Consider the following 24,061-nt stretch of genomic DNA (forward strand, 5'->3'; position numbering starts at 1 on the left):
CTGGATAGCGAGCCCGGTGTGTGGATGATTAAACTCCGGTGTTTGTTTTTTTTCGATTTAAAGTTTTCGTGACTGCAGGGATTCATCTTCTTGGTTCTTTCGGTAAAGTCACGTAGAATGGAAATAATAAAATAATAAAAATTAAACATGATAAAATAATTCTCACGACGTGGCCGAAAGGTCGTGAGAATTATTTTATTATGTTTTATTTTTATTATTTTATTATTTCCATTCCGGTGTTTGTGTTTCGTGTTTGTTTTCGTAACGTTCTGACCCCGTGCCCCTACTCAGGGCCGGATTAAGATTGTGTAGGCCCTGGGCTACAGGCACTGTGAGCCCTCAATCCCAAGTAATATTTACAAAAGTAAAACAAAGTTAAAGAGAAATACAATTATATTTTTTACAAGGCTAACAAAAAATGAAATTCGACATTCACAAGTGAAACAACTTTTCGCTCAATCTCTGGAGGCCCATTGGCTTTAACCCCTGAAGCCCCCACGCCTTGATCCGGCCCTGCCCCGACTGGGCTTCTAAGAAGAGCTTCATAGCTCATCAGATTCCTCCTGCAGTATGCATACAAATTCTGAGTCTGATTAAACTGATCAACGATTTAAAAATATATTTTTACCCAGGTGTAAGGCCCCTACTGAGCTCGTGGCCATCACAAATGCTCGCTCAACCAATTGGGCTCATCATCATCATCATCGTTTCTAGATTTGAAGTTTTCGTGACTGCAAGGATTCATATTCTTAGGTTTTTTCGGTAAAGTCACGTAGGTAAAAATATTAAAATTAATAAAAGTAAAATAAAAATAAAATAAAAATCACGACGTTTCGGAGGCAACACAAGCTTCCGTCTTCAGGTGGAACAGTCACATCCACGACAGCTGCATCAAGTGAGAGAAATGCCAAGAAAACAGTCCTTGGAATTTATTTCACTTGATACAGCTTGTGTTGCCTCCGAAACGTCGTGATTTTTATTTTATTTTTTATTTTACTTTTATTAATTTTAATTTCTCTCACTTGATACAGCTATCGTGCTGTGACGGTTCCACCTGAAGACGGTAGCTTGTGTTGCCTCCGAAACGTCGTGATTTTTATTTTATTTTTTATTTTACTTTTATTAATTTTAATTTCTCTCACTTGATACAGCTATCGTGCTGTGACGGTTCCACCTGAAGACGGAAGCTTGTGTTGCCTCCGAAACGTCGTGATTTTTATTTTATTTTTATTTTACTTTTATTAATTTTAATTTTTTACCTACGTGACTTTACAGAAAAAACCTAAGAAGAACCATCATCATTGATTGGGAAATTATAGCAGCAGACAATTCAACATTTTACCAAACAACGTCCATAGCAAGTCGCGGCTGCCCTCGTTCTACAGCTAGACAAGCCGGTGCCTATCGCTGTTCGATACGATCCGTGCGAAAAACCGGTTCAAACCGGTTCAAACCGGTTCAAACCGATGTTGGGCTCTGGCAGAACGCTTCACAACGGTGGTCGAGACCAATCCAGGAGCAGCAGCCTACGGACGCAACGCTGCGCCACGTGGCCAGGAGATGTTGACTACCTCGCCTGGTACACAGGAGGTTGTGAGTTCTACCCTGACCCTGACGCCTGCTGCTGTATATTTGGAGTTTGCGTGTCTCTCTCTCTCTCTCATCATCATCACGGTGGCTAGGAGATGTTGACTACCTCGCCTGGTGCACAGGAAGTCGTGAGTTCTACACTGACCCTGACGCCTGCTGCTGTATATTTGGAGTTTGCGTGTCTCTCTCTCTCTCATCATCATCACGGTGGCTATGAGATGTTAACTACCTCGCCTGGTGTACAGGAGGTCGTGGGTTCGACCCCGACCCTGACGCCTGCTGCTGTATATTTGGAGTTTGCGTGTCTCTCTCTCTCTCCCAGTGGTGGCGTGGATTTTTCTCCGGGTCCTCCAGTTTCCCCCCCCCACTTCCACATCAAGAATCGACCCACGAGCCGTCAGAGTCATTTGGCTGCTGCTGTAGATTGCCCCGTCGTGATGATGACGACGAGCCCACCACGCTGAGCTTTCATTTGCGATGTCCACGAGGTAGCTTCTAGCAAAGAGCTACACGGCGCCTTGCACGTGGGGGGAAATTAAAGTTGTAGTTTTATTGGTAGGAACCTACTGATTACACCAGCCCACAGGGGATTATTGTGTCCGTCCGTCGTGTCGTGCATCCAAACATGGGAGGGGTGGGGCTGGGTGGAGAGGGGAGGGTGGGGAGAGGCTGGGTGGGGAGGGGAGGGTGGGGAGGGGCTGAATGGGGAGGTGAGAGTAGGGAGGGGCTGGGTGGGGAGGATGGGGAGGGGCTGGGTGGGGAGGGGAGGGTGGGGAGGGGCTGGGTGGGGAGGATGGGGAGGGGCTGGGTGGGGAGGGGAGGGTGGGGAGGGGCTGGGTGGGGAGGATGGGGAGGGACTGAATGGGGAGGGTGGGGAGGGGCTGGGTGGGGAGGGTGGTGCAGGGTTGGGGGTTAAGAGGGGTGGGGCTGGGTGGGGAGGGGCTGGTCACCCCGTGGTGCCCTTATAAAACTCAACGTTTAACCTACTCACGCCGGCTTGTGCCCGCCCTCACAGTCGGCCATATTTGCGGAATACACCACGCCGCCGTTGACCCTGCAGGCCATTGACCGAGCAACCCAACGTTCCTACCAGCTCCCTCCGCAGGACAATGTGTTAGTGAAGGAGCCGTCGCATCCGCCCAGTGCCGGATGAAGCGAATGCGTAGCATGTAGCACATGTTATAAAAGGGCCTAAATAATTAAATAAAACACCTACATATTAAAACACACGCATTTCTTTTTACTTGCATAGTAAAGTAATTGTATTTTTTCATTTGCTATACAACCGGGTAATACGACAAATCGCTAACCTTGAGCACCCAGTCGTTCAATCTTCATTGGAAGCTTTCGTGATTGCAGGAATCCTCTTTGGCAGCGGTTACATTGGGGAAACGAAAGGACGTCTCAGACCGCGTTCGCGAACACAAGGTACAGATCTGAAACACGATTGGACCAATACCTCTGCCGTTGCTGATCATTGTTTTAACGCAGTGGGCTCACGCCAAATTGACTTTTCCAAGACGGAGGTACTCTGCAAACCCACCGGCTATTATCAGAGATTTGTTCATGAAGCCACAGACACAGCTTCAACCAAGACGGAGGTACTCTGCAAACCCACCGGCTATTATCAGAGATTTGTTCATGAAGCCACAGACACAGCTTCAACCAAGACGGAGGTACTCTGCAAACCCACCGGCTATTATCAGAGATTTGTTCATGAAGCCACAGACACAGCTTCAACCAAGACGGAGGTACTCTGCAAACCCACCGGCTATTATCAGAGATTTGTTCATGAAGCCATCCAGATACATGAACACAGACACAGCTTCAACCGAGAGGAAGACTTGCATCGCACTGGGATTGTTGCACACAGCGTTGGTGTACGGTGCTTTTTCTGCAATATTTTGCTGTCTTTTCTTGGATTTTCTGTTTGCACATAGTCACTTTTAGATGTTTTCTTGTTCATGTTTTTTGTTTTCTGTTTGTTGCGGTTGCACCCGATTCAAGAGCTGAATGGCTCACAGGGCTATACCTAATAAATTAACTTGAAACAAACTGAGCAATCGTTGGAAGGACGTTATTAAGCGGGTAAAGTCTTAACTGACTGTGATGTTTCCATCCTACCTGCCTATGTCAGCTGTTATTCCCGACTCTCTGTGTGTCTCTGATGTGCGGAGCGTCTTCTTCGAACGCTGGGGAGCCGGACAAGCCCCTCTCTGTAGCCGCGTGGACGGCACCCTCGTGGTGTTCACCTTCTGAAGCGCTCGCTCGTCGCCGTGGCGTGCGCGATGACCACCACCACCACCACCACCACCACCACAACCAGCACCACCACAACCACCACCACAACCACCACCACAACCACCACCACCACAACCACCATCACCACCACCACAACCACCACCACCACCACAACCACCACCACCACAACCACCACCACCACCACTACAACCACCACTACAACCACCACCACCACCACAACCACCATCACCACCACCACAACCACCACCACCACCACAACCACCACCACCACAACCACCACCACCACCACTACAACCACCACTACAACCACCACCACCACCACAACCAAGTGACTTTTCTTTCGTGTTGTGCGCGGTGATTTTAGCGCCACAGCGCGTGGATTTGTAGCGTTTATTTCCATTTGTTTGCTGGTGACTTTGTGTGTGTTTCATATCGAAATCGCCTCCAGTGCTGTTGCTGCTGGCGGCAATAAAAGTTGTTTAAAAGTCAAAAAGTCTCTTCTTGGTTCTTTCGGTAAAGTCACGTAGACTTTACCGAAGTAATAAAATAATAAAACATAAAACATAATAAAATAATTCTCACGACGTTTCGGCCACAACGCAAGCAGCCGTCCTCAGGTGAAGACCAGGTCTGTCGGGGAGACAGCGTCTGAATGAAACACCACCACGCTTGGAGCGTATATTTAAGCTGGGTTGGAAGGGGGGAAGGGCGCCTTGACAAAATAATTTGCATATCAAGAGGAATTTAGCATATTTATGGGAAATGCAGGTATGGGATTAGTACTACTTGTGAAATGCGTAGGAGGTGGGCGGGGGGTTTTCAAAGTCATATTATGCCCGTGCATTATGCAGGATTAGCAGCATCAACGGGAGGAGATAGGGGTAGTATTAATAAAGGGAAGGAATGTTAATAGTATGTAGCTGCAGTAACTCTCTCTGTTCCTCTCTCGTAGCTACTACGTGTAGTAGCAGCAGTAGCAGAAGTAGCTGCAGCAGAAGTAGCAGCAGCAGTAGCATTAGTAGCAGAAGTAGCAGCAGTAGTAGCAGTAGTAGCAGCAGTAGCAGCAGTAGTACAAAACAGCAGTATCAGCAGAAGTAGCATTAGCAGAAGTAGCTGCAGCAGAAGCAGAAGCAGCAGTAGTAGCAGTAGTAGTAACAGCAATATCAGCAGTAGCAGCAGCAGTAACATTAGTAGCAGCAATAGCAGCAGTAGCATTAGTAGCAGCAATAGCAGCAGTAGTAGCATTAGTAGCAGCAATAGCAGCAGTAGCATTAGTAGCAGCAATAGCAGCAGTAGCATTAGTAGCAGCAATAGCAGCAGTAGCATTAGTAGCAGCAATAGCAGCAGTAGTAGCATTAGTAGCAGCAATAGCAGCAGTAGCATTAGTAGCAGCAGTAGCATTTGTAGCAGCAATAGCAGCAGTAGCATTAGTAGCAGCAATAGCAGCAGTAGTAGCATTAGTAGCAGCAATAGCAGCAGTAGTAACATTAGTAGCAGCAATAGCAGCAGTAGCATTAGTAGCAGCAATAGCAGCAGCAGTAGCATTAGTAGCAGCAATAGCAGCAGCAGTAGCATTAGTAGCAGCAATAGCAGCAGCAGTAGCATTAGTAGCAGCAATAGCAGCAGTAGTAGCATTAATAGCAGCAATAGCAGCAGCAGTAGCATTAGTAGCAGCAATAGCAGCAGCAGTAGCATTAGTAGCAGCAATAGCAGCAGCAGTAGCATTAGTAGCAGCAATAGCAGCAGTAGTAGCATTAGTAGCAGCAATAGCAGCAGTAGTAGCATTAGTAGCAGCAATAGCAGCAGCAGTAGCATTAGTAGCAGCAATAGCAGCAGCAGTAGCATTAGTAGCAGCAATAGCAGCAGTAGTAGCATTAGTAGCAGCAATAGCAGCAGCAGTAGCATTAGTAGCAGCAATAGCAGCAGCAGTAGCATTAGTAGCAGCAATAGCAGCAGTAGTAACATTAGTAGCAGCAATAGCAGCAGTAGTAACATTAGTAGCAGCAATAGCAGCAGCAGTAGCATTAGTAGCAGCAATAGCAGCAGTAGTAGCATTAGTAGCAGCAATAGCAGCAGTAGTAGCATTAGTAGCAGCAATAGCAGCAGCAGTAGCATTAGTAGCAGCAATAGCAGCAGCAGTAGCATTAGTAGCAGCAATAGCAGCAGTAGTAGCATTAGTAGCAGCAATAGCAGCAGCAGTAACATTAGTAGCAGCAATAGCAGCAGTAGTAGCATTAGTAGCAGCAATAGCAGCAGTAGCATTAGTAGCAGCAATAGCAGCAGCAGTAGCATTAGTAGCAGCAATAGCAGCAGCAGTAACATTAGTAACAGCAATAGCAGCAGTAGCATTAGTAGCAGCAATAGCAGCAGTAGCATTAGTAGCAGCAATAGCAGCAGAAGCAGCAGCAGAATGGGAAAAACGGAACGCGTCACGATGGGAGGAGGATGCCGCATGCGGGCTGTGGGTGAGTGGGTGACTGGGATGGTAGTTGGGCAGAGCATGCCCAGCCACCGCATGCCTAAACAGCTTTTGTTCGGCCGGATCGAGGGGGCTAAACGGGCGCGGCACGGGCTAGATAAGAGATGGAGTGACGTGGTACAGGAGGACGTGGAACTGAGTGGACTTGCCGATGACTGGTACCAGCGGTGTCAAGATTGGCCTCTGTGGAGGAGGCTCGTGAAGGACGCTACTCGGCAGTTGGAGGCAGTCGCCCTCCAACAACAACGGAGGGGGGAGGAGCGACGCTCACAACAACGAGCGGAGCGCCAGGTGGCTAAAGCACAGCAAGTTGGCACAGTCGGGGGCACAGGTGGTGCATCAGCCAGTCATCTCGGTCATCTCAGTCAGTCGACCCGTGGCACCTGGGCCTGCCCCGTGACCTCCTGCCAGCGGGCGTTCGACACTTCACGTGGCCTCAAGGTGCACATGGCCTGGCACAAGCGTCACCGCCACTTAGGGGCGAATGACGGTTGTTGTTTTTGGGATGGTAGTTGAGTGTCCATGTGAGTTTGTGAGTGAGTGGGTGGTTGAGTGGGTGAGTAGATGGGTGTGTGGGTGGGTGAGTGGGTGGGTTATTGAGTGTGTGAGTGATAGAGTGGGTGGGTGATTGAGTGAGTGGGTGGGTGGTTGAGTGGGTGAGTGAGTAGATGAGTGAGTGGGTTGTTGAGTGGGTATGTGAGTTAGTAGGTGAGTTAGTGGGTGGTTGAGTGGGTGAGTAAGTAGGTGAGTGAGCGAGTGAGTGAGTGGGTTGTTGAGTGGGTGAGTTAGTAGGTGAGTGAGTGGGTGAGTGAGTGGGTGGTTGAGTGGGTGAGTGAGTAGGTGAGTGAGCGAGTGAGTGAGTGGGTTGTTGAGTGGGTGAGTAGATGGGTGTGTGGGTGGGTGAGTGGGTGGATTATTGAGTGTGTGAGTGATAGAGTGGGTGGGTGATTGAATGAGTGGGTGGGTGGTTGAGTGGGTGAGTGAGTAGATGAGTGAGTGGGTTGTTGAGTGGGTATGTGAGTTAGTAGGTGAGTTAGTGGGTGGTTGAGTGGGTGAGTAAGTAGGTGAGTGAGCGAGTGAGTGAGTGGGTTGTTGAGTGGGTGAGTTAGTAGGTGAGTGAGTGGGTGAGTGAGTGGGTGGTTGAGTGGGTGAGTGAGTAGGTGAGTGAGCGAGTGAGTGAGTGGGTTGTTGAGTGGGTATGTGAGTGAGTGAGTTGTTGAGTGGGTGAGTTAGTAGGTGAGTGAGTGGGTGAGTGAGTGGGTTGTTGAGTGGGTATGTGAGTGAGTGGGTTGTTGAGTGGGTGAGTTAGTGGGTGAGTGAGTGGGTGGTTGAGTGGATGAGTGAGTAAGTGAGTGAGTGGGCGAGTCAGTTGGTTGTTGAGTGGGTGTGTGAGTTTGTGGGTGAATGCGTGGGTGTGTGATTGCATGTGTGAGTGATCAAGTGAGTTAGTTTGTGGGTGATTGAGTGGGGGAGTGAGTAGATGAGTGGGTGGGTGAATGGATGAGTGAGTGGGTGGGTAAGTGGTTGAGTGGGTGAGTGGGTGGGTAATTGAATGTGTGAGTGAGTAGGTGGGTGAGTGGGTCTGTCAGTGAGTGAGTGGGTGAATGAGTGGGTGTTTGAGTGAGTGAATTGTTGAGTGCGTGAGCGGGTGGGTGGGTGGGTGGGTGAGTGAGTGGGTGGGTGAGTGAGCAGATGGGTGAGTGAGTGAGTGGGTGAGTGAGCAGATGGGTGGGTGAGTGAGTGGGTGGGTAGGTGAGTGAGTGGGTGGGTGGGTGTTTGAGTGATTGGGTAAGTGCGTGAGCGGGTGGGTGGGTGAGCAGATGGGTGGGTGAGTGGGTGTGTAGGTGAGTGAGTGAGTGGGTGAGTGAGTGAGTGGATGGGTGAGTGAGTGGGTGGGTGTTTGAGTGAGTGGGTGGGTAAGTGAGCAGATGGGTGGGTGAGTGAGTGGGTGGGTGTTTGAGTGAGTGGGTGGGTAAGTGAGCAGATGGGTGGGTGAGTGAGTGAGTGAGTGGGTGGGTGGGTGAGTGAGTGAGTGGGTGGGTGGGTCAGTGAGCAGATTGGTGGGTGAGTGAGTGGGTGGGTGGGTGAGTGAGTGAGTGGGTGAGTGAGTGGGTGAGCGGGTGGGTGTTTGAGTGAGTGGGTGGGTGAGTGAGTGGGTGGGTGAGTGAGTGGGTGAGTGCGTTGAGCGGGTGAGTGAGTGAGTGAGTGGCTGGGTATATGGTTCAGGGTTCAGGGCCAGTCTCACCCCACCCCGCGTCTCACTCCCCACGCGACGCTCTCCTCCTCATGCCGGACAGGCAAAGCAATCGGATCTAAAATGTTCGAGACGAGAAGAACAAAAACAAAATCTCCATAATCTGACAGCCGCTCTCGCGGCCGGACTTCCAGATCACGGCCGTGCGCTGTCTCTCAGGGACAGCATCAAGTAGCAACGCGCGCGGTCGAGATGGCGATGTTTATATTATCCGCGCCGAGTCTGAAACGCACCGGGGACATGCAGGAGCAACAATAACACGCAAAAAAACTGGACGAGAAAAAAAAAGGTGCGGACGGATTCCGTCCTCCCGTTCTTTCCGCCAAAAGCAACTATTGCAAATTTGTTTTAAAATGTTTTTTTTTGCACCAGATATAAAGGCCCCACCGAGTTATGTAACTCTTCTTTTTTTCAGAAGCGACGTGGCTATACATTTTTTTTTATAATATTAATAGCTCAACGAAGTGGTTGGTTGACTTATCATCGCGTGGAAATGTAGAGCAACACCGGAGGTTCCGGAGACAAATCCACGCGACCACGGGGAGAGAGACACGCAAACTCCAAATATACAGCAGCAGGCGTCAGGGTCGGGATCGAACCCACGCGCTCCTGTACACCAGGCGAGGTAGTTAACATCTCCTAGCCACCGTTGTGATGATGATGAGAGAGAGAGAGACACGCAAACTCCAAATATACAGCAGCAGGCGTCAGGGTCGTGATCGAACCCACGACCTCCTGTACACCAGGCGAGGTAGTTAACATCTCCTAGCCACCGTGATGATGATGAGAGAGACACGCAAACTCCAAATATACAGCAGCAGGCGTCAGGGTCGGGATCGAACCCACGACCTCCTGTACACCAGGCGAGGTAGTTAACATCTCCTAGCCACCGTGATGATGATGATGAGAGAGAGACACGCAAACTCCAAATATACAGCAGCAGGCGTCAGGGTCGTGATCGAACCCACGACCTCCTGTACACCAGGCGAGGTAGTTAACATCTCCTAGCCACCGTGATGATGATGAGAGAGACACGCAAACTCCAAATATACAGCAGCAGGCGTCAGGGTCGGGATCGAACCCACGACCTCCTGTACACCAGGCGAGGTAGTTAACATCTCCTAGCCACCGTGATGATGATGATGAGAGAGAGACACGCAAACTCCAAATATACAGCAGCAGGCGTCAGGGTCGTGATCGAACCCACGACCTCCTGTATACCAGGCGAGGTCTTTGTGGTGCTCTGTATGCAGGGGCCACGCTCGCCATCGGCAGAATGCGCGCAGCCTCGCCGCGCGTCAGCCCTCGGAGCTTTTAAAGTTTCCTTCAGCCCCGACGGCGATTCGCACGTGTCAAATGAAGTGGTGCGGAAGGCGGGGCTGGAGGGGGATAAGGGGGGCGGGGCTGGTAGTTGGGAATTGGGGGGGAGGGGGCTAGAGGTGGGGGGCTGGGTGGGTAAAGGGGGGCGGGGCTGGAGGGGGAACTGGGGGGGAGGGGGATAGAGGGGGTGTTGGTAGGGGTGAGAGGGGGGGGCTAAGTGGGGGCGTCAAAGTCTGTTTTGGTATAAACATGGGCATTTTCGTTCTTTTGTCTATCATGTGTATCAGACCTCCCCTCCCCCTCTCTGTCCATTGTGTTGGCGTGTGCAGTAGTTTGTCGCTTGCGCACAATCGCTTCCACGCCGTCGCCCACCCTTTTGGCCCCGCCCCCACTCCCTCCCGATACGTTCTATTCATTGGCTACCATATTCTGATGAGCTCCCCCCTCCCTCTCATCCCCCCTCAACTTGCTTTTAAGGGATTACATCTTGAATCATTGCCTCACTTGATGCAGCTAATCTGGCTGTGACGGTCCCACCTGATGACGGAGACTTGTGTTGCCTCCGAAACGTCGTGATTTTTGTTTTTATTTTATTTTCATTAATTTTGATGTTTTACCTACGTGACTTTACCGAAAAAACCTAAGAATCTGATTCCTTGCAGTCACGAAAGCTTCAAATCTAGAAATAGTCTGTTTCGAGTGCGAGGAATTCCGATGAGATATGAAGCTCGTTTTTGTTTTATTATTATTTTTATTGCACGCTTTTATTTAACTCGCGCTGTCTGTTGTATCCTCAAATCTTGGAACTCTAAATTTTTTACCCACTTCCCAATGTGCTATCGACTGCAAACTTGGTATACGTTTGTCATACTGATGACAATATTATATTACGTCATTGAAAAAACATATATATTTTTTTTAAACAATATTTTTTTTTATATGTTATGTTTCGGCTTGGGTCTAATTGTCCACGCTCAACTCACGTTGGCTGTAAACCACCACGCTCCCTTTCGTGATGGCAAGCTTCGGGGCAATTTCCTGGAGTCGTGGAGTTCTGCCATTACTCGTACGGTACATTTCATTAAAGCGTGTTTTTAAAAAAGTATTTTTAAACAACACATTCCTGCGGAGGGAGCTGGTAGGAACGTTGGGTTGCTCGGTCAATGGCCAGGGTATAAATAAATAATATGTATTATGAAACAAAGTAAACAAAAAACTATTATGTATATTTAAGTCCATAGTTTAGTCATTATTCAGTGTTTACTCGGCGCTTCTTGGCTTGCCTCTTGAATTAATTATATGGATCATCTCTTGCCACTGTCAGGCAAGTTCAAGTTCATTTATTAGGCATAGCCCTGTGAGCCATTCGGCTCTTGAATCGGGTGCAACCGCAACAAACAAAAAACATGAACAAAATCCAAGAAAAGACAGTAAAATATTGCAGAAAAATCACCGTACACAAAAATGTGCAAAAATCCCAGTGGGATGCAAGTCAAACAACAACAACCACAAGACAACTTAGAATAAGGCCATCAGTCTAACTCAGTACTACAACAAACAAACATGGCCAAACCAAAGAACTGATCGAAAATCACCAAAATAAAGCCATAAAAACAATGAAACAGTGTTCATAGGAACTGTGACCGAATTTTCACAATAAACGACGTCAACAACATGTACTACCAAATTCTGCAGCCACAGCTGGCTGCATGAGTCACTCCACAACAGTAGGAGCTCATCTTCTTGGTTCTTTCGGTAAAGTGACGTAGAATGGAAATAATAAAATAATAAAAATAAAACATCATAAAATAATTCTCACGACCTGAGGACGGCTGCTTGCGTTGTGGCCGAAACGTCGTGAGAATTATTTATTATGTTTTATTTTTATTATTTTATTGTTTCCCTTCTACGTGACTTTACCGAAAGAACCAAGAAAATGAATCCCTGCAGTCACGAAAGCTTTAAATCGAAATTTTGACAAAGCTCTTCATCAGACCCAGCTTGATGTGTAAGGGTGGTAACAAAATCTTCCTTGATTCAACAAGGAGTGGATGTTGAACATCTTTCCTCCCAGGCACCAATGTCTGTCAGAGTGGTTCATCTATCTCGATCTCTCGCATGACTATCCCATTCGCAGAGAGAACAGCGGTATTTTGTGCATCCAGTCTGCAGGCCAAGCAAGAGAGCAACAACCTTCAAATCGCCACAAAGCAGCCGCTGATGTTGGTCATAGTTTATGCACTTCAAAAGTTGCTTCATGTTGTCATAGGTTTCCTTCACATGGACTGCATGACCACCAACTGGAATTGATGGCAAAACATTGCTATTGTGCAGCAAAACAGCTTTAAGACTCATCTTCGGTGAATCAATGAACAGTCTCCACTCGTCTGGATCATGAACGATGTTGAGGGCTGCCATCACACCAACGATGTTGTTGCAGGCTACAAGACCAACCTTCCATGAAGAAGAATGGGACAAGATCCTTTTGACGGTCATGGAACATGGAGACCCTAACATCACCAGCCAGGAGATTCCACTGATGCAGTCTGGAGCCCAACAGCTCTGCTTTACTCTTGGGTAGTTGCAAATCCCTGTCAGTTCACCATGTGTTCATGAGGTGTGGTTCAGAGGAGGAGGATGATGGGAGAAAATTTGGGTCATGTGACCTTGATGGTTCAGGACCAGAAGTGTCATCCTCTTCCTCGTCTGACTCAAGTGAGAATGATTCTGGTGCGTCAGGAACCGGCAGTCCTTCTCCGTGGGGTACTGGGAGTACAGCTGATAGAATGTTTGGATAATGCACGGTCCTCTTTTTATTCTTTGACACACTTTTCCCAACTGGAGGCGCCACGCAGAAGTAACAATCGCTGATCTGATCTGTTGGCTCTCTCCAAATCATTGGCACTGCAAAATGACTTAGATTTTCTTTTCCTGTTCAACCACTGGCGAAGCTTTGTTGCACAAGTGTTGAACAGCATGTGGGGCCCACGTCTTTTCCTGATCTCCAATTTTGTAGCCAAAATAAAGGTGATAGGCTTTCTTACCCGCAGTGGTTATACTGCGGTTTTGTGATGCAAAAGCCACTTCACCACAGACATAGCGGAAGTTATCTGCTTTGTTCACGCGAGTGCGAGGCATCTCGGCTCACTTTGGCTAAACGGAAATGTGTCTCTTTGCAAAATCAAACACTGACAAATAAGAGAGCACGACACTGTATGATTTTTAGAGCTGATGAAGGGCAATTTGTTCAGCAGAGGGATGTTAGCCTAGTTATGATTGCATCATCCATGACTTCTAGGAATAACATGACGCAATTCATATCATGTATGACGCAATACCAGGTTGAGATTGCATTATTCATTGTTTTGCTCAAAAAGCAAGCACTGTCCAAACCCAGTCATAGATGTATTCATAGATCCAGTCAAAGATGTATTTTAGTCATTTTTGGTTTAAATTAAGATCCCTTTCCTTTATAACTGACTTATCCTCCGTTGTCGGTAACCCAAAATTAATAAAGTTGTACTACATTTATTTCGGAAGCATTATGGCTGTAGACCAGTGCTTTCAAAGGCTGAGTCGACCCAGGGGAATCACGGCACCAGGTTCAGACGATCAGCATCGGAGCCACGGTTTGATTCTCGCTGTGCGTCAACTACTGCAAAAAGACAAAGACAAAGATCCCCCGGAAAGGCTTAACAAGGCTGTCGGGGCAAGTGCTGTGAGCGAGCACCTATGAAGGCGGGAACGGCACACGAGGAAGTGGGTGGCCAGCCACCGCACAGACACACACAGACACACACAGACACACACACACAGACACACACACACACACACCACACACACACACAGACACACACAGACACACACACACACACACAGACACACACACCACACACACACAGACACACACAGACACACACACACAGACACACACACAGACACACACACCACACACACACCACACACACACACCACACACACACAGACACACAGACACACACACCACACACACACAGACACACACAGACACACACACACACAGACACACACACACACAGACACACACAGACACACACACACGCCACACACACACAGACACACACAGACACACACACACACGCCACACACACACAGACACACACCACACACACACAGACACACACAGACACACACACACAGACACACACACAGACACACACACACGCCACACACACACAGACACACACACCACACACACACAGACACACACAGACACACACACACAGACACACACACCACACACACACAGACACACACAGACACACACACACACGCCACACACACCACACACACACAGACACACACAGACACACACACACAGACACACACACCACACACACACAGACACACACAGACACACACACACACGCCACACACACACAGACACACACACCACACACACACAGACACACACACCACACACACACCACACACACACAGACACACACAGACACACACACACGCCACACACACGCCACACACACACAGACACACACAGACACACACACACACGCCACACACACACAGACACACACACCACACACACACAGACACACACACACAGACACACACACCACACACACACCACACACACACAGACACACACACACAGACACACACACCACACACACACCACACACACACAGACACACACAGACACACACACACACCACACACACACACACAGACACACACAGACACACACAGACACACGCCACACACACACAGACACACACACCACACACACACCGCACACACACAGACACACACACACCACACACACACAGACACACACACCACACACACACCGCACACACACACCACACACACACACACACACCACACACACACCGCACACACACAGACACACACACACACCACACAGACACACACACACCACACACAAAAAGACCCCCGTATAGCCTTGACAGACTGTACGGGAAAGTGCTGTTAGCGAGCACCTATGAAGGCCGGAACGGTACACGAGGGGGTGGGTGGCCAGCACCACGCCCGACCGCCTTTGTCTCCCCAGTGGCGATGTTTACACACCGCACCAGGTACTCATTTGAGGCTGAGTCGACCTAAGGGAGGCCCAGGACTGGTTCAAGTAATCGTCACAGGTATTGGCCATGAGAGGGAATCGAACCCGGGTGGCCGGGTTCGTAGTGCAGAGTAGTGCTAACCGCTACACCACCGCTCCCCACCGTCAACCACTGCAACAACAACAACCGACACTCGCCACTAAGTGGTGGTGACGTCACCACGACGCTTGTGCCAGGCTAGGTGCACATTGAGGCCACGTGAAGTGTCGAACGCCCGCCGGCAGGAGGTCACGGGGCAGACCCAGCAGGTGCTACGGGTCGACTGACTGAGACGACTGGCTGATGCACCACCCTGTGACCCCTACCGTGCCAACTTGCTGCGCTTTGGCCACCCGCCGCTCCGCTCAACAACACCTTTGCCTGCGAGTGCCAGGCTAGGTGCACTCTGAGGCTCCGTCACGTGAATGCGTAACGCGTTAAATGACTCAGCTGATGCACCACCTGCGCTTCACGCGGTGCCAACTCCCGCGGACGCACAGGCACCGAGACGCAGATCATCGGTCCAACATCCCCACCCCCCTCCCCCTCATTGCCTCGAGCAGACAGTCCGGGGGGCAAGTGCTGTGAGCTGTGAGTGGCAGCACCGCGTGGAGGAAGCCGCTGGGGCGCGCGCGAGGGGGTGGGTGGCCAGCGACACGCCTGGCGGCCTTTGGATTGCTTGGAGGACTCATCATCATCATCCTCCTGCTCCTCCTACCCTCCTCATCCTCTTCATCTCCCTCCTCATCCTCCCCCCCTCTTCATCGTCCTCCCCCTCCTCCCCCTCCTCCTCCCCCTCCTCCTCCTCCCCCTCCTCCTCCTCCTCCTCCTCCCCCTCCTCACCTCCTCCACCTCCTCCACCTACTCCTCACCCCCTCCTCCTCCTCCCCCTCCTCACCCCCTCCTCCTCCTCCTCCCCCTCCTCATCCTCCCCCTCCTCCCTCCCCTCCCCCCCTCCTCCTCATCCTCCTCCTCCTCCCCCTCCTCATCCTCCTCCTCATCCCCCTCCTCATCCCCCTCCTCCTCATCCCCCTCCTCTTCCCTCCCCTCCCCCTCCTCCCCCATCTGACGTGCGTATAGTGACGCGGGGGAGGAGCGGTGGCGCAGCGGTTAGCGCTGCGCGGCGCAAACGAACCCGGCACGGCCCACGCTTCCGTCCCCAGTCGTGAGCCAACAACGGTGACGGTGACAATCTGAACCGGTCCTGGGCCTCCTCACCCCGCCCCCCGCCTCCCCCCCCCACCGCCTCCCCTAGGTCGACTCAGCCGTAAAGGAAATAATAAAATAATAAAAAATAAAGACGTTTCGATCGCAACACGAGCGATCGTCCTCAGGTGAAAGTACATTGCAAGGGAGCTGCTGCAGCAGGTTGTTACATAGGCCTGAGATGGGTGCAGCCCAAGGGTGAGTGGGGCCGGGGTTAGAGAGGGAAGATCCAGGACACCCCAACGTTGTTGGGCTGCCCGTTGTATCGTGAGAGATTATCACGTCAATGTAGCCACCGCCGCATCGAGGCCCTGAGATGATTTTTATAATTTTTCTATCTACGTGCATTGCAAAATGATAATACTCCGATTGATGATCCTGCTGTTGCGGAGTGACTCATGCAGCCAGCAGTGGCTGCAGGGTTTTGGTGGTACATGTTGTTTATGTCATTTATTGTGAAAATTCCGTCACAGTTCCTATGATCACTGTTGCATTGCTTTCATGGCTTTATTTTGGTGATTTCGAAAAGTGTATTGGTTTGGCCATGTTTGTGTTGTTGTAGTACAGAGTTAGACTGATGGCCTTAATCTAAGTTGTCTTGTGGTTGTTGTTGTTGTTGTTTGACTTGCATCCCACTGGGATTGTTGCACACAGCGTTGGTGCACGGTGATTTTTTTCTGCAATATTTAGCTGTCTTTTCTTGGATTTTCTGTTTGCACTTAGTCACATAGTCACTTTAAGATGTTTTTTGTTCGTGTTTTTGTTTTTTGTTTGTTGCGGTTGCACCCGATTCAAGAGCCGAATGGCTCACAGGGCTACACCTAATAAATACACTTGAACTTTGCTGAAACACCCAAAGAGCACGATGAATTTCCTGCACTCACGAAAGCTTTCGGTCAAGACGTCGAGGAATAATGAACCGGTGCGGTCACGCGTAGACATCGGCAGAATCGGGGGAGACAAAGGCGGCCGGGCGTGGTACTGACCACCCACCGTACCCCCAGCACTTGCACCCGGCAATGTCACCCTGGGCATCTCTTGCAGGAGCGGTGGTGCAGCGGTTGGCGCGCCGCGCTACAGACGCGGCGACCCCGACTCCGACGTTCGTTCACATCCAACGGCAGTTGACTGGCAGCAGACGATCTGAATGACGGTCCCTGGGCCTGCGGCTAGGTCGACTCAGCCTAAAAAAAATTAGCTGCGGTACCTGGTGCCGTGACTGCCTTCAAGGACGCTCGCAAAATGCACGCTTCTCCTGCACCCTGTTCGAGGCTACACGGTGGCGAGGAGATGTTAACTACCTCGCCTGGTGTGCAGGAGGTCGTGGGTTCGATCCCGACCCTGGCGCCTGCGGCTGTATATTTGGAGTTTGCGTGTCTCTCTCATCATCATCATCATCATCACGGTGGCGAGGAGATGTTAACTATCTCGCCTGGTATGCAGGAGGTCGTGGGTTCGATCCCGACCCTGACGCCTGCTGGTGTATATTTGGAGTTTGCGTGTCTCTCTCATCATCATCATCATCATCACGGTGGCGAGGAGATGTTATCTACCTCGCCTGGTATGCAGGAGGTCGTGGGTTCGATCCCGACCCTGACGCCTGCTGCTGTATATTTAGGTACGGGTACCCGTTTGCGACCCTGGTGCGGCCGGGTACGGGTAGGCCGTGAGTCACTGGTGAGTCACCGTTTGTCACTCATTTCCCAACGTCTTGCCTCTTCTCACAATTCAAGTTCCTAGAATCAACCCACCCGCGCCTGCAACATGGCTTCATCCCAGAGGTCGCAATCGGGTACCCGTACCCTACCCGATACCCGGCCGGGTACGGGTAGCCGGGTATCGGGTAGGGTACGGGTACCCGTTTGCGACCCTGGTGCGGCCGCGTACGGGTACGGGTAAGGAATCAAAACCCGTTTGCGACCTCTGGTACAAGCTCAGCGGGCACTTTGCTAGTATTTCTTCTTTCAACAATGGATGCTACACGGGGGACCGTCGCCTTTGCGTTTGTATTAGCGAGCTTCTGGCAGAGTTGTGTGTGTGTGTGGAAGGCTGCAGAGTCAGCAGCTGCTGGGGGAAGAGTCCCTTTGACGTGCCAGCCGCTAATTTGACGATCGCGCGTGTTTCAGCATGGTTCTCGTTCTAATGAAAAGGCGACAAGTCTATAAACGAAAACTATTGCGCTCAATTTTGACTTAAAACTTTCGTGCCAGCAGGAATTCATACTCTTTATTTCTTTCGGTAAAGTCACGTAGATAGAAAATAATAATAATAAAAATAAAGTGACTAAACATAATGAAAATAAAATAAAAAATATTTTAGAAAGAAAGAAGGAATACCGAAATACCATTGGAACCTCATTTGCCAGTAAAAAATATGATAATTGTTTTTTTACCCTTCTATCTGGCAACAAAAATGACACCTTTTTTACAAGGAGTCATGTTTGCATAGACCACAATACCTGTAGTCATAATGCAAACAAAAACATAACTCTGATAATGTATGCACTGTCCTTGAAGTTGATTGGTCCACACCCTAGACAGCTTTCCTTAGAGCCAACCCATGTGAGACTAGGCTCTAAGGAAAGCTGTCTCGGGTGTGGACCAATCAACTTCAAGGACAGTGCATACATTATCAGAGTTATGTTTTTTGTTTGCATTATGACGCCAGGTATTGTGGTCTATGCAAACATGACTTCTTGTAAAAAAGGTCTCAGTTTTGTTGCCAGATAGAAGGGTAAAAAACTATTATAATACCGAAATAACCAAATAATATTATTAAGCTAGTGTAACACTTAGGCTTTCGCGACCAATATCATCCATAATAGAGGGTTTTTTTGGGGTTAGATCGCGTAAATATATAAATGTGTCGTGAAACCCGCCACCACCCGACACAGCCAACTAGTAAGGGTTGTCACGTAAACAGAACGTGGCCAATTCGTCACTGCAAATGAACGGTTACAATGATGCACAAATCAACAGGGCATTGAATGCCGAAACAGAATCAAACAACGCGAGCATTGGAACTGCCCAAGTAATTAAAACGATCAAAATACGGTACGTTGCGGGAGTAACTGATAAACTAGCCAGATGTTTGGAAATACAAAACGTCCGAGTCAGATTTGGCACGGTACATCAAATGGAGAAATTAATATCTGGTACTAACGATGATCAGCATGAGACTAAAAGAATACCAGATAAACAACACATTCCTGAGGAGGGAGCTGGTAGGAACGTTGGGTTGCTTGGTCAATGGCCTGCAGGGTCAACGGCGGCGTGGTGTATTCCGCAAATATGCCCGACTGTGAGGGCGGGCACAAGCCGGCGTGAGTAGGTTAAACGTTGAGTTTTATAAGGGCACCACGGGGTGACCAGCTCCTCCCCACCCAGCCCCTCCCCACCCTCCCCTCCCTACCCAGCACCTCCCCACCCTCCCCTCCCCACCCAGCCCCACCCCTCCCACCCCCCACCCAGCCCCACCCTCCCCACCCAGCCCTTCCCCACCCTCCCCACCCAGCCCCTCCCCACCCTCCCCACCCAGCCCCTCCCCATCCTCGCCTCCCCACCCAGCCCCTCTCTCCCCACCCAGCCCCTCCCTGCACGACGGACACAATAATCCCCTGTGGGCTGGTGTAACCAGGAGGTTCCTACCAGTATATAATATTCCCAAATGCAACTGTCACCAGTAGCGGCACACGCGTGCCAACAAGGAGACCCAATTGATTTTGACACATCGAAGTTCCGTGCAAAACTAGCTACTACTGGCCAAGACTAATTAGAGAATATATCGAAATTTAAAGAATAAAAAAAATAATTTTACCGTTCGGATAGCTACCGACTTACCATAATTCAATAGGGATTAGCGTTGGTACGGCTATTTTAATACACACAATGGACAGGAAGGACAAGATCAAAGGGCTCGCATAATGCGCATGCATAATGTGCGTTGACTCATTAATCCCATCGCCCCTCTTTGCGCAAGAGCGCAGAAGCGTGGTCACCACATCTATGTCTCTATATAATGAACGAGACAGGTGGACTTCTCCACAAATCTGGCTGTCGCCTGATGAAGCTAGTTGTAATTACTGGCGAAACGTCGTAGCTCAGATTGTGAATGTTGTGGCTTGGCTCTCCAACACACCGGAGTGCTATACTAGTATGCTACACTATATACTACACTACTATACACTACACTATACACTACACTATGCACTACACTATACAATATACTACTATACACTACACTATACAATATACTACACTATACACTACACTATACACTACACTATACACTACACTATACAATATACTACTATACACTAAACGATACACTACACAATACAATATTCTACACTATACAATATACTACACTATACACGACTATACACTACACTACTATACACTACACTATACACTACTATACACGACTATACACTACACTACTATACACTACACTATACACTACACTATGCACTACACTATACAATATACTACTATACACTACACTATACAATATACTACACTATACACTACACTATACACTACACTATACACTACACTATACAATATACTACTATACACTACACGATACACTACACTATACAATATACTATACTATACAATATACTACACTATACACGACTATACACTACACTACTATACACTACACTATACACTACTATACACGACTATACACTACACTACTATACACTACACTATACACTACACTATACACTAGTACTGTACTAGTGACGAATTGGCCACGTTCTGTTTACATGACAACCGTTACTAGTTGGCTGTGTCGGGTGGTGGCGAGTTTAACGACACATTTTTTTTTATATCTATGCGATTTAACCCAAAAAAAACCCGATAAATCTCTATTATAGAACTATTAAGCGATGAACTATTTTTCTGTATTTACCAGGTAAGGCTACACTGAGCTACGTAGCTGTTTATTTTTTAAAGAAGCCACCCTGTCAATCAGAAATGATAGCTTTGAACTCGTAGTGACGTTGATTCGATATGTGGAGGGGGGGGGGGGGGAAACCCTGGAAGATACAGATACAAATTCCACGCGAACACGGGCAGAGAGAGAGAGAGACGCAGACTACAAATATGCAGCAGCAGGCGTCAGGGTCGGGATGGAACCCACGACCTCCTGCATACCAGGCGAGGTAGTTAACATCTCCTAGCCACCGTGATGATGATGATGAGAGAGAGACACGCAAACTCCAAATATACAGCAGGCTTCGGGGTCTGGATGGAACCCACGACCTCCTGTATACCAGGCGAGGTAGTTAACATCTCTTAGCTACCGTGATAATGATGATGAGAGAGAGAGACGCGCAAACTCCAAATATACAGCAGGCTTCGGTGTCTGGATGGAACCCACGACCTCCTGTAAACCAGGTGATGTAGTTAACATCTCCTAGCCACCGTGATGATGATGACGAGAGAGAGACGCGCAAACTCCAAATATACAGCAGCAGGCTTCGGGCTCGGGATCGAACCCACGACCACCTGCATACCAGGCGAGGTAGTTAACATCTCCTAGCCACCGCGATCCAACGCTGTATCATTCCGCATCTCGTTCGGCAAATCTTGTAAACGTTCAACGCTTCAACCCGCACCCCCCTCTCTCTCTCGTCGTTTGCGCAAACGTAACAGCCGCTCCGCTTATTAATTTTCCGCTGTTCCTTCCATCACCATCACACGTCTTTTTCCCCCTTCCTCCCCCAGCCGTATTTCACCATACGATTTGCACGCGATTAGCGTTTCATTTGCATTAATTGCACCGCGATTGATTCCCAGTCCGCACGGTGTGAGCGCTGGGAGGGCCATGTGTTCGACCCGGGGAGGAGGAAGCCGTGCGTGGATAGAGGGGGTCAACGTCGTCATCGCAGGGGACCCTAGCCGAGCGAGCAATCGGCAGGGCGCGTGTGCGGGAGAAATACGTAAAAAAAAGTGTGAAAGGAGACGGGGATTTTAACACGCATTTATATGTGTTGCGTCGGTCAAACCGCGGTGGAGTTTTGATGAATAAGAGCGATGGATTGCGAGGTTTCGCTGGTGCGTTACTCGGTCCGCTTGTCCGAACGCCTGCGAATTTCCCGGTGGCACACACCTCCCTACTACACTATACACTACACTATACACTACACTATACACTACACTATACACTACACTATACACTACACTATACACTATACTATACACTATACTATACACTTGTTGGGGCAAGTGCGTTAGCGAGCAGCACCTATGAAGGCCGGCACGGCACACGAGGGGGTGGGTGGCCAGCACCACGCCCGGCCGCCTTTGTCTCCCCAGTGGCGATGATTTGACGCAATCGCACCCACAGACACAAAGAAACACACACAGACACAAAGACACACACACATACACAAAGACACACACACAGACACAAAGACACACACACAGACACAAAGACACAGACACAAAGACACACACACAGACACAAAGACACACACACAGAGACAAAGACACACACACAGACACAAAGACACACACACACAGACACAAAGGCACACACACAGACACAAAGACACACACACACAGACAAAGACACACACACAGACACAAAGATACACACACAGACACAAAGGCACACCCACAGACACAAAGACACACACACAGACACAAAGACACACACACACAGACACAATGACACACACACAGACACAAAGACACACCCACAGACACAAAGACACACACACACAGACACAAAGACACACACACAGACACAAAGACACACACAGAGACACAAAGACACACAGACACAAAGACACACACACAGACACAAAGACACACACAGACACAAAGACACACACACACACACAGACACAAAGACACACCCACAGACACAAAGACACACACACACAGACACAAAGACACACACACACAGACACAAAGACACACACACAGACACAAAGACACACACACAGACACAAAGACACACACACAGACACAAAGACACACCTACAGACACAAAGACACACACACAGACACAAAGACACACACACACAAACACAAAGACACACACACAGACACAAACACACACACACAGACACAAAGACACACACACAGACACAAAGACACACACACAGACACAAAGACACATACACACACAGACACAAAGACACACACACAGACACAAAGACCACACACAGACACAAACACACACATACACAGACACAAAGACACACACACAGACACAAAGACACACACCCACAGGCACAAAGACACACACACAGACACAAAGACACACACACAGACACAAAGACACACACACACAGACGCAAAGACACACAGACACAAAGACACACACACAGACACAAAGACACACACACACAGACATAAAGACACACACACAGACACAAAGACACACACACACACAGACACAAAGACACACACACAAACACAAAGACACACACACAGACACAAAGACACACACACAGACACAAAGACACACACACACAGACACAAAGACACACCCACAGACACAAAGACACACACACAGACACAAAGACACACCCACAGACACAAAGACACACACACAGACACAAAGACACACACACAGACACAAAGACACACACACAGACACAAAGACACACACACAGACACAAAGACACACCCACAGACACAAAGACACACCCACAGACACAAAGACACACACAACCACAAAGACACACACACAGACACAAAGACACACACAGACACAAAGACACACCCACAGACACAAAGACACACACACAGACACAAAGACACACACACACAGACACAAAGACACACACACAGACACAAAGACACACAC

The sequence above is a fragment of the Lampetra fluviatilis genome, chromosome 57, assembly GCF_964198595.1.
Source record: "Lampetra fluviatilis chromosome 57, kcLamFluv1.1, whole genome shotgun sequence".
Classification (NCBI taxonomy): Eukaryota; Metazoa; Chordata; class Hyperoartia; order Petromyzontiformes; family Petromyzontidae; genus Lampetra; species Lampetra fluviatilis.